This window comes from Rana temporaria, chromosome 2, assembly GCF_905171775.1.
Source record: "Rana temporaria chromosome 2, aRanTem1.1, whole genome shotgun sequence".
NCBI lineage: Eukaryota > Metazoa > Chordata > Amphibia > Anura > Ranidae > Rana > Rana temporaria.
In genome coordinates, this window is record NC_053490.1 from 107,140,643 (window position 1) to 107,158,113 (window position 17,471).

Sequence of the window (17,471 nt, forward strand, 5' to 3'; positions counted from 1 at the left end):
CCACTCGCCTACTAGCATTTGGCGAGTGGATTTAAGCTGGGAGCGAGTGATGACAGGGCTGCATGACCAATCTCCCACCAATCTGTTCCTACATTTAGAGTCCCGATGAGATTGGCGGAGGAAAGGTGCATGCTCAGGAAAAGTAGTCTGGTGAGCCGCGCACAGGCAGAGCAGTACACAGGTGCTCTCCTTACAATTCTCATTATGCCATGGGACCTAACAGTATGACCTCTCTGAGTCTGCCCCCTCCCCCCGACCAATGTAGCTGGAGACCAGAGAGCAGGAAGCAGGAAGTAATGAGTGAGGTGAAGGATTGCGAAAATTACCACTCTGGTGCAGTGCTCACTGAAAGTTGCCCTGACATGAGAGCGGCAGCCTTCTAGTTCGTGCAGTTTTCTTCTCCTTATGCTCTATGTAAGTGACCAACAGTTCAGCCTGAGCACTGCAGACAGACTGGTCTCAATGTGTGCTGTGCTCCTCACTGCCAGCCTGAATAAAAGGGGGAAGTGGGGACATGCAAGCGTGGAGCCGCACACACAGGCTCCTGATGATGAGATAAATAGGAGAGGGAGAGAGAGAGAGGATGGATGGGAGTTGCAGAGGAGACAGCAAGAGAATGGGGAAGAGACCCAGTTCTAGTGCCCTGTCCCTCTGGTCTTCCCCCAGTGCCCTGTCCCTCTGGTCTGCCCCCAGTGCCCTGTCCCTCTGGTCTGCCCCCAGTGCCCTGTCCCTCTAGTCTTCCCCCAGTGCCCTGTCCCATTTTGTTAAAGTTGTTGTTGGTATTATTTAATTGTGTAACTTGATTCTGCTTAAAACATTTAACAGTGTCATTCCATGAGATAATCTACGAGGGCGTGTTTACGGGTGCAATTAGGCGCAGGGCAGTGTATGAATTAGGTGGGGCAACTGGTGGCGAGCAACTCTTGAGGCCTGGCTAGTAGCTCAGGGCTTGAAATTTTGAGCCCTGATATAGCAGTAGTAATGACTTTAAATAAAAGAAGGTCCAGTCACAAAGTTTTCTTTCAGCCGAGGTCCGAATCTTATGTTTGTGCCATTGTATCTGTATGAAAACTGAGAAATTTACAATTTCCGTAACATTATAATAATATTTATATGTGGACAGGTTGAACTTAGATGACTTTATTTCTCATATTTGAATAGAGTACAAACAACTATCTTTAACAGAACCAAGATGTAAGACAAATAAATAACTCTTTAATAAACATAAATGCAGGCCAATCATATCAACATTTCAAGTAAAATAAAATAGAACTAACTTACTTCATATGTCCCCATCAGAGTTTCCCCTTACATAAGATGCCCCATCAGAGTGCCCCCTTACATCAGGTATCCACATCAGAGTGCCCCCTTACATCAGATGTCCCCATAAGAGTTTCCCTTTACATCAGGTATTCCCATCAGAGTGCCCCTTGCATAAGGTATCCTCATCAGAGTGCTACCTTAGATCAGATGTCCCCATCAGAGTATCCCTTTACATCAGGTATTACTATCAGAGTGCCCCCTTACAGAAGGTGTCTCCATCAGAGATGTTCCTTTACAACAGGTCTCTCCTTACATCAGATGTCCCCATCAGAGCATCTTTTTACATCAGGTATCCCCATTATAGTGCCCCCTTTACACCTGATGTTCCCATCAAAGTATTCCTTTACATCCGGTATGTAGGCAGGTGTAGTATATTCTCCCTGCTGTTGGTGGCGCCAATGCTGTGCAGGGAGAAGTGAAGACTAATGGCTCGTACACACGGTCAGACTTTTGACCATGCAAAAGTCTGCCGTGAGTCCGTCGAACAGGTTCTCTATCTAAGGGCTGTCAGACTTCCGCCAAAAAAAGTCAGATGGAGGTGACACACGGCCGGACTTTCTGAGAAAAAAAGCCTGTCTGACTTTTTTTCTCAGAAAGTCCGGCCGTGGGTACGAGGCATAAGAGGAATGTTGTTCCTCTGTCGCCTCCATAGGTGTCATAAGGGTAGCTGCAATCTGATTGGACACAGCAGCCCTTAGTGATTTTGGTGTCCATCTTTTGTATGGGCGGCACTAATAAATGTAGCATTTTGTGAGTGGCTAAGTTAGGGAAGGGAGCCATGCTGCTGAGGGACAGAGAGTTGGCCCTAAGGAATGGTTCCTGCTCGAGGAGGAATAGATTAGGAACTGCTGCCTGCTTCACCATCCTCTGATCTTCAGTGCGGTTTATTAGGACTTGCACCGCTAACCTGCCTGTCAGCCATCCCAATTCAGATGCCGCTCTGGTAATGTAATTTATACCTAAGTACTTCCATGCTCCTGGACTCTGTCAAGGTATCGCCAACATCTCTAAAAAAAATACTAGCTTCTCAATCGTGTTGCCAGAGTCGCTGTGCTTGTGGATACCATATTGTTTGGCATTGTTACCTCAAGTTTTCTTACACCGCTACAATACAAGAATCATTGAACCGTGTTCTGGACTCTGTGTGTTGTTTCTTCTCTTTGGGTTCCCAATTCTTGGCCCTGCCCACAAGGTGTTACCATAAATCAGAAGAGCCAAATACCATGCCCAATGTACCTGATCGATGTCCCTGTATACGGACAGGCAGGGGGGGAAGCTAGGTGAAGAAGTGTGTTGCAGGGGGCGGGGCCTGTCGGTAGCATGCATAGGGTTGCCACCTGTCCGGGATTCACCTGGAATCATGCGTCCGGGTTTCAGACTGCCTGAAACACTGGACTGAAACACTGAAGTATCCTTTTCCCTCAGAGATTGTCTCTTTTTTTAACATTCTGCTAAATGTTTTGTGAATCAGTACTGCTAGGGCCTTGAAGAAAGGGACATACCCCAAAAGCTTGTCCTGAAAAATTGTATGTCAGTGCAAATGAAAAAAGTATCACGTACAGTACTCAATTGTAAAATGCTGCAGGAAATTTGAAAAGCGTAGTTAATAAATGGCAATGATATGCCAGTGTGTACATTTTATTCTTTACTTTAGTAAGCAGATACAGTAAAAAAAAAAAATTGAAACCTTTTTATGGCCCCCGCTTGTATGCCATATGATTTCTGAATTTATTACTGTAGCAAACATAACCAACATATCAAAATGACAGAAGTCTCAAATTTTGGATAGACTATCCAACACAAAGCCTTTGTTTCTAAGCTTTGGCAATCCAATTTGCTCTGTTTTCTTTTTCCCAGGAGTGGGTATGTTCTGGCATTATTTCCCTACAAGCTTAGGCTAAGCCAAGGTTAGAGTGACCCCCTCCTGCTCAGGAAAGGTAACCTCTAACTAAGATTGGGTAACATACACACCGGGGAGTGTGGTTTACACTACACCAACTGAAATCTCCAAAAGTTCAGATTACTTTGTAAATCACTGGGGCCTTTTCATATCAGGTTACTGAAACTACTTGAGGTTCTCTGTTTAGCAGAAAAATGGTTTACGTGAACACAAAGGTTGTTGTTTTTTTTCCAAAAAACTTCCAAAATATTTAAATATTGCTTAAAATAATTCTGTGGTCTGTTACTTAAAGTAGAACTATGGACTTCCATAAACTACTTGTTGATCCTGCCAGTGAAGACCAACTAATGTAGCTTTCTTTGATGGTGTGGCAATGATTCTGCACCTGTAGTGCCTGCTTCTACTACAGTGGGCAAAAAATGGTGCAGGGGGCATGGCTAACAGAATTGTCAGTTTTGATTCACAATCCTGTAGCTTGCCAATCAACACCTGGTGAACCCTAGTCCTGCCCACTTCTTTCTGGATTGACAACACTACCTCTGTTGCTGAGACCCCCCACTGCGAGTTGCAGTTTCTGGGAGGGACAGCGTCAGAAATACAAATGAAGGAGGATTTGGCTTAGTCAGCGTAGGTAAAATAAATGTATTATTTACTTTATGGGGGCTGTGAGTCAGATAGTAATTGGATTTGGGTCTTTATTAGACTGTCATTGAGGAGAGTTTTATGGCACTTTAACGAGGAACTAGAAGTGGATAGCCTACGGAAGATTTAAAAATGTTGTCTCTTAATGGTTTATAGCAGTGGTCTCCAAACTGTGGCCCGAAGGCTGGATGTGGCCCTTTGTTTGCGTTTATCTGGCCCTTAAGGCACCATTCTTTCTAGTCTGTTTGACTACTGTTAACAGGACCAGAATCCGGAGGATAGCTCGCCAACAGGGCACAGACTACAAAAAGCAAAAAGTAAAACAAAACCCTAAACAAGTTGCCCACACTATCCAAAACATGATAAAAAAGTTATGGCTAGAATGCCACTTTAAAGCGAAACTTCACTCAAAAGAAGTTCTGCTTTTCCGCCTGATTCCCCCCTTCTCTACCACTTATCTTTATTTTGGGAGTGGGTATCTGGTTTTGACAGGTACACACTCCCATTTTGCTCCCCCACCTCCCCTTTGCCTGCACCCTTCTGGGACCTAGGACACAGGTACCGCATTTTCCAGAAAGCTGTGGAACCATTCACAAAGCGCAGTGTGGCTCACGCATGAGCAGTGGGAAGCTGTCTATGAAGCCACAATGGCTCACAGTTGGCTTCTCTTAGTAGACCCAAACCCTGGGATCCAAAGACCAGTGGAAAAACAGCCCATGTGAGGACAATGCTGGTTCCCTGGATAGGTAAGTCTAATTTTATTAAAAGTCTGCAGCTACAGTATTTGTAGATACTTTTTTGGGTGTGCCTGAAGAACCTCTTTGCTATCATAGGAAATGACACTATAGGGCTGATGTATTAAGTTGAATTCCAGGTATGGCCATTTTTAGGTACATTGGCCCAGTTTTGACCAATGTAAGTATGTATGTGTCTGTAGGCAGCACTACTACAGTGATCTTCATTAGCTTCTGTGTCCTGTGTTAAGTTGTGAACATAGGTCCCTTGCTTGGTAAGGGTGTTATTCAGGGAACACTTTGCATTTTTTCAGTGAATGCAAAGCATTCTTTGATTGGACAAAATGGAGAGGCAAAGTGGGTGACATCATGGTCTCCATTTCATCACATCAGAGAACACTTTGCATTTGTTTAGAAAATGAGCAGCAGGCAGCTGCTTGGCACAGGAATTAGAAGCTAGCAGCGATCATTGCAGTAGTGGTGCCTACCATGGTGAATAACCAGTTTCCACAGGTATGGCACATGCGTACTTATTTTGGTCCAAACTGAACCAATAAAACGAATGGTTATATTGTAAGAAAAATGTAAAACTAAGAAATTGCCATACCTAAAATTCAGCTAAAAAAAAAAAAAAAACTGTTAAATACAGCCTAAAAATGTTGTAAATAAGGTGAAGCAGTTCTCACTATAAATGCCTAATCATTTTGCAAATTAAACAGCCTCTACATCTACGGATGATGAGAAAAAAATATGTAGCCAATAGTTCCGCAGGTAAAAGATCTTTGCCTCTGCTGCCTTATTACTGTGCCTAGCAATAAATCTGGCCCCAATCCCCTATAAACACCGACCCAAGCTAAAAACACACCATTTTGTTTGCTCTTCTTAGGGCAGAGTGGCACAGTAGTAGGGCATTTGTCAAAGCTGAGTTGTCCTCTCCCTGATACTTGCCCATTGATGCCGGTAACATATGCTGGTGATGAATGATGCAGCTGAAGAGAATTCGGTGATAGTGAGATATCCCCAAACAGAAGCACAGTAGGCAGCAATGCTTGGTATCCTTACATACATGAAGAACAACGATACTGACAATTAATTTGGTAAAACCATTATACTGCTTTACTATATATATATATAAAGTCATTAATTCTTTGTATACATATACCCTATAGATGTAACATTTTTATAATTCCTACCAGAAGCCCTGAATATAGCACTGCATATGAATGACTCTTCACACTTCTTCCAGAAGCTTTGTTTTATATTTCCTGGATTACATTGTGCCTGTGGAGATAAACACATTTTCATTTGTATCTGTATAGCAACAATATCCTCACACTTCATGATTGATATGTACATTGATTAAAATTGCCATTACAAATAGTCTCCAGGAATCAATACAGTCTCCCAATTAATCACCTCTTCTTAAAATTCTAATTTTATTCATCACTGTAAGTAATTTGCAACTTTATTTTTAAGGGATAAACTTAAAAATCATTTAATGTTTTAGGAGAAAAGGGAAGTAGGCATTAATAACAGAAATGGTGTACAGTATATTAATGGTAGTAATATTCATCAATGACCCATAACGTCATATTTAGCATACAAACAACATAATTGATGAGCGGTTTTATAGACACCCATTCTCATTTGTAAATGAGGACATAACTGCTAAGTGCTACTGAGGTTGATTTACTAATAAACTGCAAAAATGCAGTCATTTGTACAAGCCTCTCAGACATAGAAGAGCCTGGAACATGGCTGTTATATTGGGCATATGTTATAACGGTAAGATAGATATAAATGCTTTATTTTCTGCTTTTCCTTGGACTCCTTATAAAAGTCTATTTCAGAGAAGTATAATCGAAATTTCCGATGAAAAAAACGATGGACTTTTTTCATCGGAAATTCCGATCGTGTGTGGGCCCCATCAGACTTTTTTCCGTCGGTGTTTAGAAATAGAACATGTTTTATTTTTTTCCGATGGAAAAAAAAAACGATAGGAAATTCCTATCGTCTGTATGCAACTCCGACAGAGAAAAAACCCTTGCATGCTCAGAATGAAGTCGATGCATGCTCGGAAGCATTGAACTTAATTTTCTCAGGTGGTCGTAGTGTTTTACGTCACCACGTTTTGGACGGTCGGAATTTGGTCTGACAGTGTGAATGCAAGACAGCTTGAACGGGATTCCGACTTGATAGACATTCAAGCATAACACCAGAAAGAAGTTCTAAAAGAGCCTACAACAAATATTAAATATATGTGGCGCAGTAAGCTGTGATACACTTTTGGAGCAACAAGGGGTAAAGCTGAACTCGCAACAGATATTAAAAAGCACCAATGAATGTAGTTATGTATTTACTAAAACATGTTTTCATGTATTTTAAAAGCAACTAGTGAAATATTGAATTTAACCTGATTTTAAACTTCCGTAATCAGCTGGGTAATGGTAGAGCAGAAAAAAATAATAATAATAATTTTTTGTTAAAGGGACACTAAAGGTTTCCTTTTTTTTTTAAATAAAAATAACAAACATGTTATACGTACCTCCACTATGAGGCTCGTTTTGCACACAGTGGCCTCGATCCTGGCCTTCTGGGGTCCCTCGGTGGCTGTCTCGGCTCCTCCCTGTAAGAACGAACCCACTTCATGGGAGCTGTCTCCCATGGGGGTTAGTTCTTGCGGGCACGCTCCCGTGATACAGCCGGTGGCTATATCTGCTGAATGCATCACTCGGCCCCCGCCCCTCGGCGCGGCGCGTCATTGGATGTGATTGACAGCAGCATGAGCCAATGGCTGCGCTGCTATAAATCCATCCAATCTAGCCAATCAATGGCCAGATTGAAACGGGGGCTGGGAGGGCCGTCATTGCCAGATTTTCTTCACCCTTTTCACCTTAACCACTTGCTTACTGGGCACATATACCCCCCTCCTGCCCAGGTGAAATTTCAGCTTTCAGCACTGCGTCGCTTTAACTAACAATTGCGCGGTCGTGCGACGTGGCTCCCAAACAAAATTGACGTCCTTTATTCCCCACAAGTAGAGCTTTCTTTTGGTGGTATTTGATCGCCTGTGAGGTTTTTATTTTTTGCGCTATAAACAAAAAAGAGCGACAATTTTGAAAAATATACAATATTTTTTACTTATTGCTATAATAAATATCCCAATTTAAAAAAAAAAAAAATTTTTTCTCAGTTTAGGCTGATATGTATTCTTCTACATATTTTTGGTAAAAAAAAAAATCGCAATAAGCGACTGGTTTGCGCAAAAGTTATAGCGCCTACAAAATAGGGGACAGAATTATTATTTTTTATTATTTATTTTTTACTAGAAATGGCGGCGATCTGCGATTTTTATTGGGACTGCGAAATTATGGCGGACACATCGGACACTTTTGACACATTTTTGGCGCCATTCACATTTATACTGCGATCAGTGCTATAAATATGCACTAATTACAGTATAAATGTGACTGGCATTGAAGGGGTTAACACTAGGGGGTGAGGAAGGGGTTAAATGTATTCCCTGCATTGTGTTCTAACTGTAGGTGGAGGGGGGTGACTGGGGGAGGTGACCGATCTATGTCCCTATGTACAAGGACGCTGTCTCTGTGTAAAACGGCAATGAGAGATGATCTCATATGTTTACATATGAGATCATCTCTCATTGGCCGCACAGATCGCATCGCAAACGGCCACTCTGATTGAACTGTAATTGGCTGTGTCCAAGGGACATGGCCAACACAGAGTTTCCCCGCTGCGCGCTCTGGAGCACGCGCGGGGAACGCCCTAAGGGGCGGACGTCAATTGACGTCCAGTTGGATTTTCAGGTCCGTGCTGTAGCCGTCATTCGGCTATAGCGCAGGTCTGAAGAAGTTAATGCATAGGATGCATTAAGGTTAAAAAAAAAAACCTTTACAACCCCTTTAAAGTTTTTAACTTTTTTTCTTTTCTACAATTTTATTTTACATACTGTCATCAGAGTAGTTCAGTGTCACCATAGTGACACTGTACCACTTCGGGGGGGGTTATGAGCAGGGTTTTTACACAGGGATTGCGCTTTACATCGATGATCATTGTAACAGCAATAATTTAAACTGTCATTTAATTCAAGACTCATTATTGTGATGCTGGGATTGGCCACAGCTATCAAATGGTACAGGGTGCTGTGATTGGTCCAGGTACCATGTGATCACTGTTGACCAGTCACAGATCACACACAGTGATGTCATGAATAGATTACATTGATTACTGTTGTTTACTAGGTGACATCTGATCTCATAGCGATCACATGGTATTTGTACAAATCACTGTGGCCCGATTCGAGCATTGGTATCGCAGATTGCTTTGTTGTGTGCCCCCAGGGGGCAAGAACAATGCGCAGGGACGGGAGATGTACTCATTGCGATGCCTGCTCAAGCAGCTGGCAGGCAGTAAAATTACTGTTGACTGGTCTGCAAGTGGTTCATTGCAGCAGAGAAAAGTCTGGTCACTGGGCTGACTGATCTGTTAGGAAGGGCTCTTCCTTCAATGCTTTAGAGTCACTGGCCTGGAGAAAGCTTGATACTAGTGAAGTCAGAATTCCTTTTACAGAGGGTAGTCAGCAATAGCAGGACCCATACTTCTCTTACGGTGGTTTTCTAGTGTTTTATGGTTACGGTATATGCCACTTGAGAAAACCTACCCATTTTTTAATTTTCATTATTAATAGGAGCTTAGTAATAAAGGAGCTGGATATCGTTAAAGAACCTCCTCCAGAAAAGCGCTGCATATATTAATTTACAATGATGTATACATGGGTTTGACACACAGTTCTATAATGTTTGGACTGCATAATGTTCTTTCAGTCAGATTCAAACATCATCTCTTCTAAGTCATCCAACAACAGTGATTTGAAAGTGTAGTGTCACTGGGACTCTGATAGGTGTAAATTTTTCTTACCAGCCAGTATTTATTATTTATAGACTTAATGTATCAAGGCTGAAATATTTGTTCAAAGTCATAGGCTCTGGAAAGTAGAGAATGGAGATATTTATGAAAAATCCATACTGCAGGGCTCCACTGGAAATCAATGAATTCCGTGCTAGATATACTCTGAAAATGAATAATAATATAGCTTACAGCTAAGACTAACCTTGAAATTCAACAAAACATTTCAAATACAGGTTAGAGAAATTGGTATGGAAAGGTTGTAACTCAATTGCATTTTTAATGGCTTAGGCAAACATGCCAAATTGGCATTTTTCTCTGGGCCACAGATTGACTTCTTACTACTTTTTTATGGAACCAGATAGCTTGAAGAATTTAAAATGAATGAGGACCCCACTGTTCATATCATTACAGAGAATTGGTGATTTGCCTATGTCGGGGCATGGAGGAGAGGTGGGAGGGTAAGTATGTGCTGCCATTGGGGTCATCATTACAGTGATCTTTATCAATTGGGACTTTAGATATTTATTTAGTTAGGTTTCTTACAAAAATTAAGTTTGTGGATATATTAATGTTATTTATGTATTTAGCACCACACTTTTGTATAGACACCATTACAGTGAACCTGTTGCTTTATCTTTTAAGAGGTTGCCCTTCTATATATCATTAAAACCTTAAGAGTAAGCTTTAATAGACAGGAAAACATATTTTTAAGTGAGCACGTTTAGTTAAATTACTGTAACAGAAATGAAGACAAACAATAGGAAAAGCCTACTGTTGACTAGTTACTCATACACTTTAAAATCAGTTTATTGCTGTCTACTAAGTCAGTTTGTACTGTACTATGTGAATAGCATCTAATCATTAGGTATATCAACCCCAGAGATTTTCCAATATGTTACTAATAATCTTTTCTGATACCCAGTCTTTTTACAGTTTTACAGCGAACCCATACATGTGGTGCAACTGATTTGAAACATTTCGCCTGATTTCACCATTAATTGCACCTGACTGGGACAAATGATAACCAAGTCAGATATTACTATTATTATTATTAATAATAATATTATTATTATACAGGATTTATATAGTGCCAACAGCGTGTGCAGCACCTTACAACATGAGGGCAGACAGTACAGTTACAATACAATTTAATACGGGAGGGTTCTGCTTGTTAGAGCTTACAATCTAAAGCCTCGTACACATGACCAAGCAACTCGACGGGCGAAACACATAGTTTTCCTCATCAAGTTCCTTGTTAGGCTGTCGAGGAACTCGACAAGGCAAGTTTCTCCATTCCCGTCGAGGAAAAAGAAGACATGCTCTCTTTTTGGCTCGACGGGATCCTCGACAGTTTCCTCATCGAAAAATGTACAGACGACCGGTTTCCTCGACAAAAAAAAAATCCCAGCAAGTTTCTTGCTGGTTTTTGCCAAGAAACTCGGTCGTGTGTACGAGGCTTCAGAGGGAGGGTCAAGTGATACAAAAGTTCATTACTGTGGTAGATGAGCTGATGGAGAAAATAAAAGTACAGTTGTTAGGTGGAGGAAGGATAGGCTTTCCTGAAAAGAAGGGTTTTCAGGAATCGCTTTAAAGTCGACAGAGTAGGAGATAATTAGAAAGACTGGTGTAGGGAGTTCCATAGGATGACAGAGGCTCTGGAGAAATCCTGGAGTTGAGCATTGAACACGTGACAAGGGAGTTGGAGAGCAGGAGGTCTTGGGAGGAACAAAGTGAACAATTTGGAAGAAAAATTACATATTATTAACTTTCAGCTGAACATTTACCATCTGCTTCCCATTTTTGGGTTGGCATTGTACTTCACACAAATACTGTACATGGCATCATGTGCATTAATGAGCTGTACAACAACTCACTGTGAATCGGCACACTCAACGCAACGGGCATTGATGTGCTCAAAGGGAAGGGCTCTTACAAAAATACCTACAATTAGTACTCACTGAAAAGTCACTACATTTTCGCATTAACAGTTTTCCATCAACTAAAATACAAACAACCTTAAAGCGGATCTCCACCCTCAATTCGACTACAGCTCCATATTCCTACTTCTCCAAAATAATGATGAATCGGCTATTTTCATTTAATTTATTAATCGTGTACCTTTTTAATCAGCCTGCCTTCCGGTCTGCCCCCCCTCGGGTTTTCGACGGGTTTTCTTCAGTTTCCTGTGCCGCGCTGTGTCTGCTGGGAGCCAGTGTCGGAGCTCCGTAATTATAACATTCCGCTCTGTTACCAAACATCGCGCGACTTCGTGACGTGGATGTAAACAGAGGAAGGGGCGGGCGTTTTAAACTTCTCACTATCATCACAACGGGGCGGGAACTTTTCATTACATACAAGATCGAGCGGTGGATGCTGGGACAGCATCCACCGCAAATAGGAAGTGCCTGCTTGTGGGAATCGAACGCCCTAAGCAAAGATGGCGACGGGAGGAAACAAGGAATATAAGTATTTATTCTGGACGGATTTACAGCGGTGCGGCGGTCGGACACCAGAAACGTGAGTTTAGCACAGCAGTGCTATTACACATTGAAATAGCCAATTACAAAAAAAAACGATTTGGCGTGGGAGATCCGCTTTAAAGTCAACATGAAGGCCATCAATGACACCATTCTCCTTCTGTGAAGACTTAACTATTGTTCAACTGGACCCATTAGAAATGTAACAAGCAAGGAACGATACACGACTAGAAAATCACTACTTGGATTCAATAGGTAATTCTGAGGTCACAAAGAAAGAGTAAAACCTCATTCTGCATGTAAAGTTCTGAGTCCTGGAATTGAAAAGACTTCTTACTCATTCATTGAAATGGCAAAAGAACTATTGACTTCACGTTAACTTTTTACAGTATGTACAGAAAGAAAATGCAGACTTTGACATTCCATTTTGTATTAAAAGGCATTGAGGAAACGGAAAAGAACATAAGCAGTAGATGTAGAGACATCTACTGATTCACAATTAAATGTGTTAGCTGCTCTTTGATGCTATTTCTATCTATAGTCACCATTGCCTGGCCTAGCTACATTATCATTTCATCATTGTGTGCTATGATAGGATCATTTTTGTATATACAGTATATATAGTATATATATATATCTATATATATATCTATATATATATATAGATATATATATACAGTATATCACTAAAGTGAGTACAACCCTCACATTTTTGTAAATACTTTCGTATATATTTTTATGGGACAACACTAAAGAAATGACACTTTGCTACAATGTAAAGTAGTGAGTGTTCAGCTTGTATAACAGTGTAAATTTGCTGTCCCCTCAAAATAACTCAACACACAGCCATTAATGTCTGAATCGCTGGCAACAAAAGTGAGTAAACCCCTAAGTGGAAATGTCCAAATTAGGCCCAAAATGTCAATATGTTATGCGGCCACCATTATTTTCCACCACTGCCTTAAAGGGGTTGTAAAGGAAAAAAAAATTCCCTAAATAGCTTCCTTTACCTTAGTGCAGTCCTCCTTCACTTACCTCATCCTTCAATTTTGCTTTTAAATGTCCTTATTTCTTCTGAGAAATCCTCACTTCCTGTTCTTCTGTCTGTAACTACACACAGGAATGCAAGGCTTTCTCCCTGGTGTGGAGAAATCCTCTTAAAGGGAGGAGGGGGCGAGCAGTAGTGTCAGGACGCCCACTAACACACAGCTCTTTTCTCTATCTGCAAAGTAGAGAGTGTCCTGACCCTCCTGCTCGCCCCCTCCCCCCTCAAGAGGCTTTCTCCACACCAGGGAGAAAGCCTTGCATTACTGTGTGGAGTTACAGACAGAAGAACAGGAAGTGAGGATTTCTCAGAAGAAATAAGGACATTTAAAAGCAAAATTGAAGGATGAGGTAAGTGAAGGAGGACTGCACTAAGGTAAAGGAAGCTATTTAGGGAAAAAAAGTTTTACCTTTACAACCCCTTTAACCCACTTGGGCATGGAATTCGCCAGAGCTTCACAGGTTACCACTGAGTCCTCTTCCACTCCTCCATGATGACATCACGAAGCTGGTGGATGTTAAAGACCTTGCGCTTCTCCACCTTCTGTTTGAGGATGCCCCACAGATACTCAATAGGGTTTAAGTCTGGAGACATGCTTTGCCAGTCCATCACATTTACCCTCAGCTTATTTAGCAAGGCAGTGGTCATCTTGGAAGTGTGTTTGGGGTTGTTATCATGTTGGAATACTGCCTTGCGGACCAGTCGCCAAAGGGAGGGGATCATGCTCTGCTTCAGTATGTCACAGTATATGTTGGCATTCATGGTTCCCTCAATGAACTGTAGCTCCCCAGTGCTGCCAGCACTAATGCAGGCCCAGACCATGACACTCCCACCACCATGCTTGACTGTAGGCAAGACACACTTGTCTTTGTACCTCTCACCTGGTTGCCACCAAACACGCTTGACACCATCTGAACCAAATAAGTTTATCTTGGTCTCATCAGACCACAAGACATGGTTCTGGTAATCCATGTCCTTAGTCTGCTTGTCTTCAGCAAACTGTTTGTGGGCTTTCTTGTGCATCATCTTTAGAAGAGGCTTCCTTCTGGGACGAAAGCAATGCAGATCAATTTGATGCAGTGTGTGGCTTATGGTCTTAGCACTGACAGGCTGACCCTGCACCCCTTCAAACTTTGCAGCAATGCTGGCAGCACAAATACAACCTCTGGATATTATTATATTATTTAAAAAAAATGCTTATAAATGTGCACCTAACGTTTTTGCTCGACCATGGCAAGGCCTGTTCTGAGTGGAACCTGTCCTGTTAAACAGCTGTATGGTCTTGGACACCGCGCCACAGCTCAGTTTCAGGGTCAAGATCTTGACCACCTTTATGTAGTGCAACAATTATTTTTTTCAGAACCTCCGAGAGTTCTTTGCCATGAGGTGCCATGTTGAACTTCCAGTGACCAGTATGAGAGAGTGAGAGTGATAACACCAAATTGAACACACCTGCTCCCCATTCACAGCTGAGACTTTGTAAAACGAATGAATCACATGACACCGGGGAGGGAAATTGGCTAATTGGGCCCAATTTGGACATTTTCAATTAGGAGTGTACTCACTTTTGTTGCCAACGGTTTAGAAATTAATGGCTATGTGTTAACCTCCCTGGCGGTATGATTCCTTCTGGTTTTAGGTGCTGAAAGCGGTACAATTATTTTGCATAGAAATTTGGCGTTTTAGATTGTAGGCCTGTAATTCTTAGGAATAACTCACTTAATATAATAATGTAATTATAATAAAAATTATTCAATAAGGTATTCAAATCAAAAACACTGAAATTTGCTCAGTTGCAGAATTGTCGCTGTGATTATTTTTATTGTTTGATGACGAATTTCCCAACAAATCGGCACTGTGAATCGAGCGAGGAGACACAGCGGAGGAGCCCGCACACACAGCGGGTTTATTTACTAAAGCTGTAAAGTGCAAAATCAGGCTCACTTCTGCATAGAAACCAATGAGCTTCCAGGTTTTCTTACCAAAGCTTAAAGGGGCTGTAAAGGAAAACATTTTTTTCCCTAAATAGCTTCCTTGAGGGGGGAGGGGGCGAGCAGGAGTATCAGGATGCCCACTAACACACAGCTCCTTTCTCTATCTGCAAAGTAGAGAGTGTCCTGACACTCCTGCTCGCCCCCTCCCCCCTCAAGAGACTTTCTCCACACCAGGGAGAAAGCCTTGCATTACTGTGTGTAGTTACAGACAGAAGAACAGGAAGTGAGGTTTCCTCAGAAGAAATAAGGACATTTAGGTGTCCTTTTATGAAAGTGCGGTAAAATACCGCTAGTCAGTTCTCAGGCATTCTCAGGGGAGATCGCTCTCCTCCGAGTGCCTGTTTATGAAGCTTTGCAGATCGGTTCTCATGTTGAGATGAGGAGCGATCTACAAACGGCTGGAAACTCCTGATAACTGCTTCTCTCACTGTAATCTCGCGTGATGTAGCGGGATTACAGTATGAGGAAGTGAAAAATACAAAAGTTGAACAGGAATCAGCACACATTATACACCACATATTAATAAAATAATAAAGTTACATTCCCACCAAACAATATACATTAACCTAATTATTAAAAAACATTGTTTTTATCAATATTTAAAGCTCATACATGTGTCTATTTAAATGTGAATGGTGTATAGTAAATGAATGGAATCCCACATATGTAATGCAGCTATACATCATTCATATAAATGAAAAATACATTTATATTCATAATTTTTTTTTTTAATAAAGTGTACAAATATAAACCCTGTATAACTGTAATAGAACAGTCCATGGGTAAAACCATATTTTAGGGTTTACAATTTTTTTTTTTACAAATAAATAAAAAATTATATAAAAATGACTTTAATAATAGCTTATGTTGCTGAAACTCCCCCACAGTGAGCTGCAGTGTCTGGGAGGGGAGCATGTGAGAGTAGAGTTGAGCAGACACCTGGATGTTTGCGTTCGTTTTTTTTTTTTTAATTGATGGCGGGGTTCCCCTTAATATCCATACCAGACCTAAAGGGTCTGGTTATTGAATTTGGGGGGACCTCTGCGCATTTTTTTTCCCCGGACCCGAACTTTCAGCAATTATTCGGGTTCGGGTCCGGGTTTGGGAAAAACCCAAAGTCCGTACCGAACCCGAACTTTACAGTTCGGGTTCGCTCAACTCTATGTGAGAGGATTTTGCTCGGTCAGGGGAGGTAAAGGAAGATTTTCGTTTACTTTGTGAGGCTTGTACACTACATAGTAACTGAATTAGGGACTTTTTTATGTTGCATAAAGTCATACAGGAGCCTTTAGTTGTACGTTAACTATTTTCTTAACCAGCCAAACTTAATATCAATGACAGGTGATTATAGCTATACCAGTGCACTTGCAAAAACACAAATAAAGTGGAACTTTGCTCAAAAAGCAAAGTACTGCTGGTTCCCTCCTCCAGCCTGTAACTTAAAGGGGTTGTAAAGGTAAAAAAAAATTTTAATAAATAGCTTGAAAGGGGAGGGGGCGAGCAGGAGAGTCAGGACTCTCTCTACGGTGCATATAGAGAAAGGAGCTGTGTGTTAGTGGGCATCCTGACTCTCCTGCTCGCCCCCTCCCCCATCAAGGGAGGGGGTGAGCACGATACTTCACACCAGGGAGAAAGCCTTGCATTACTGTGTGGAGTTTCAGACAGAAGAACAGAAAGTGAGGATTTCTCAGAAGAAATAAGGACATTTAACAGCAAAATCGAAGGATGGGGTAAGTGAAGGAGGACTGCACCAAGGTAAAGGTAGCTATTTAGGATTGTTTTTACCTTTACAACCCCTTTAATTACAGGGTTTTTTTTTGGGGGGGGGGGGGTAGGGTAACGAGTACCGATTTGTATTGGTACCTGTTCCCACTTCCATAATCTTTGCCTAGGATGACACACCTTACCCTGTCTCCTCCTTCAGCCTCCTGGAACAGGTAACATGTCCCAGAAGGCTACAGGACCATTCACAGAGTGCAATATGAGCTCACACATGTGCAGTGGAGAGTCAACTGTGGTTCCTCAGGAAGTTCCTATCCTAGATGGTGCTGCTGGGGACCTGCATCAGGAAGACAGTTCTGAACTTCAGGCACTTGATCTTTAAAAGTCAGCACCTACAGTAAAAAAAAAAAGAAAAGAAAGTTCCACTTTAAGATGTTACTAAACCCACAACAGTAAAATCAGTCTGTACATGCAGTAAAGCATGCTTGTTATACTGTGAAAGCTAAGGGGTTAATACTCAACATTGTGTAAAAAGACTGATCCTGTTTTCTTTGATCCTCCGCCTTTGTTCCTGTCCCCAATCCATCTGTTGATAGTACAGAGCCTTGGAGGCAGTCTGCACATGCTCAGTTTGGTGTGTATTGCTAGAGAGTTTTTTTTTGGGGGGGGGGTGCATGTGATCAGCACAGGGCCAATCAGCACTGT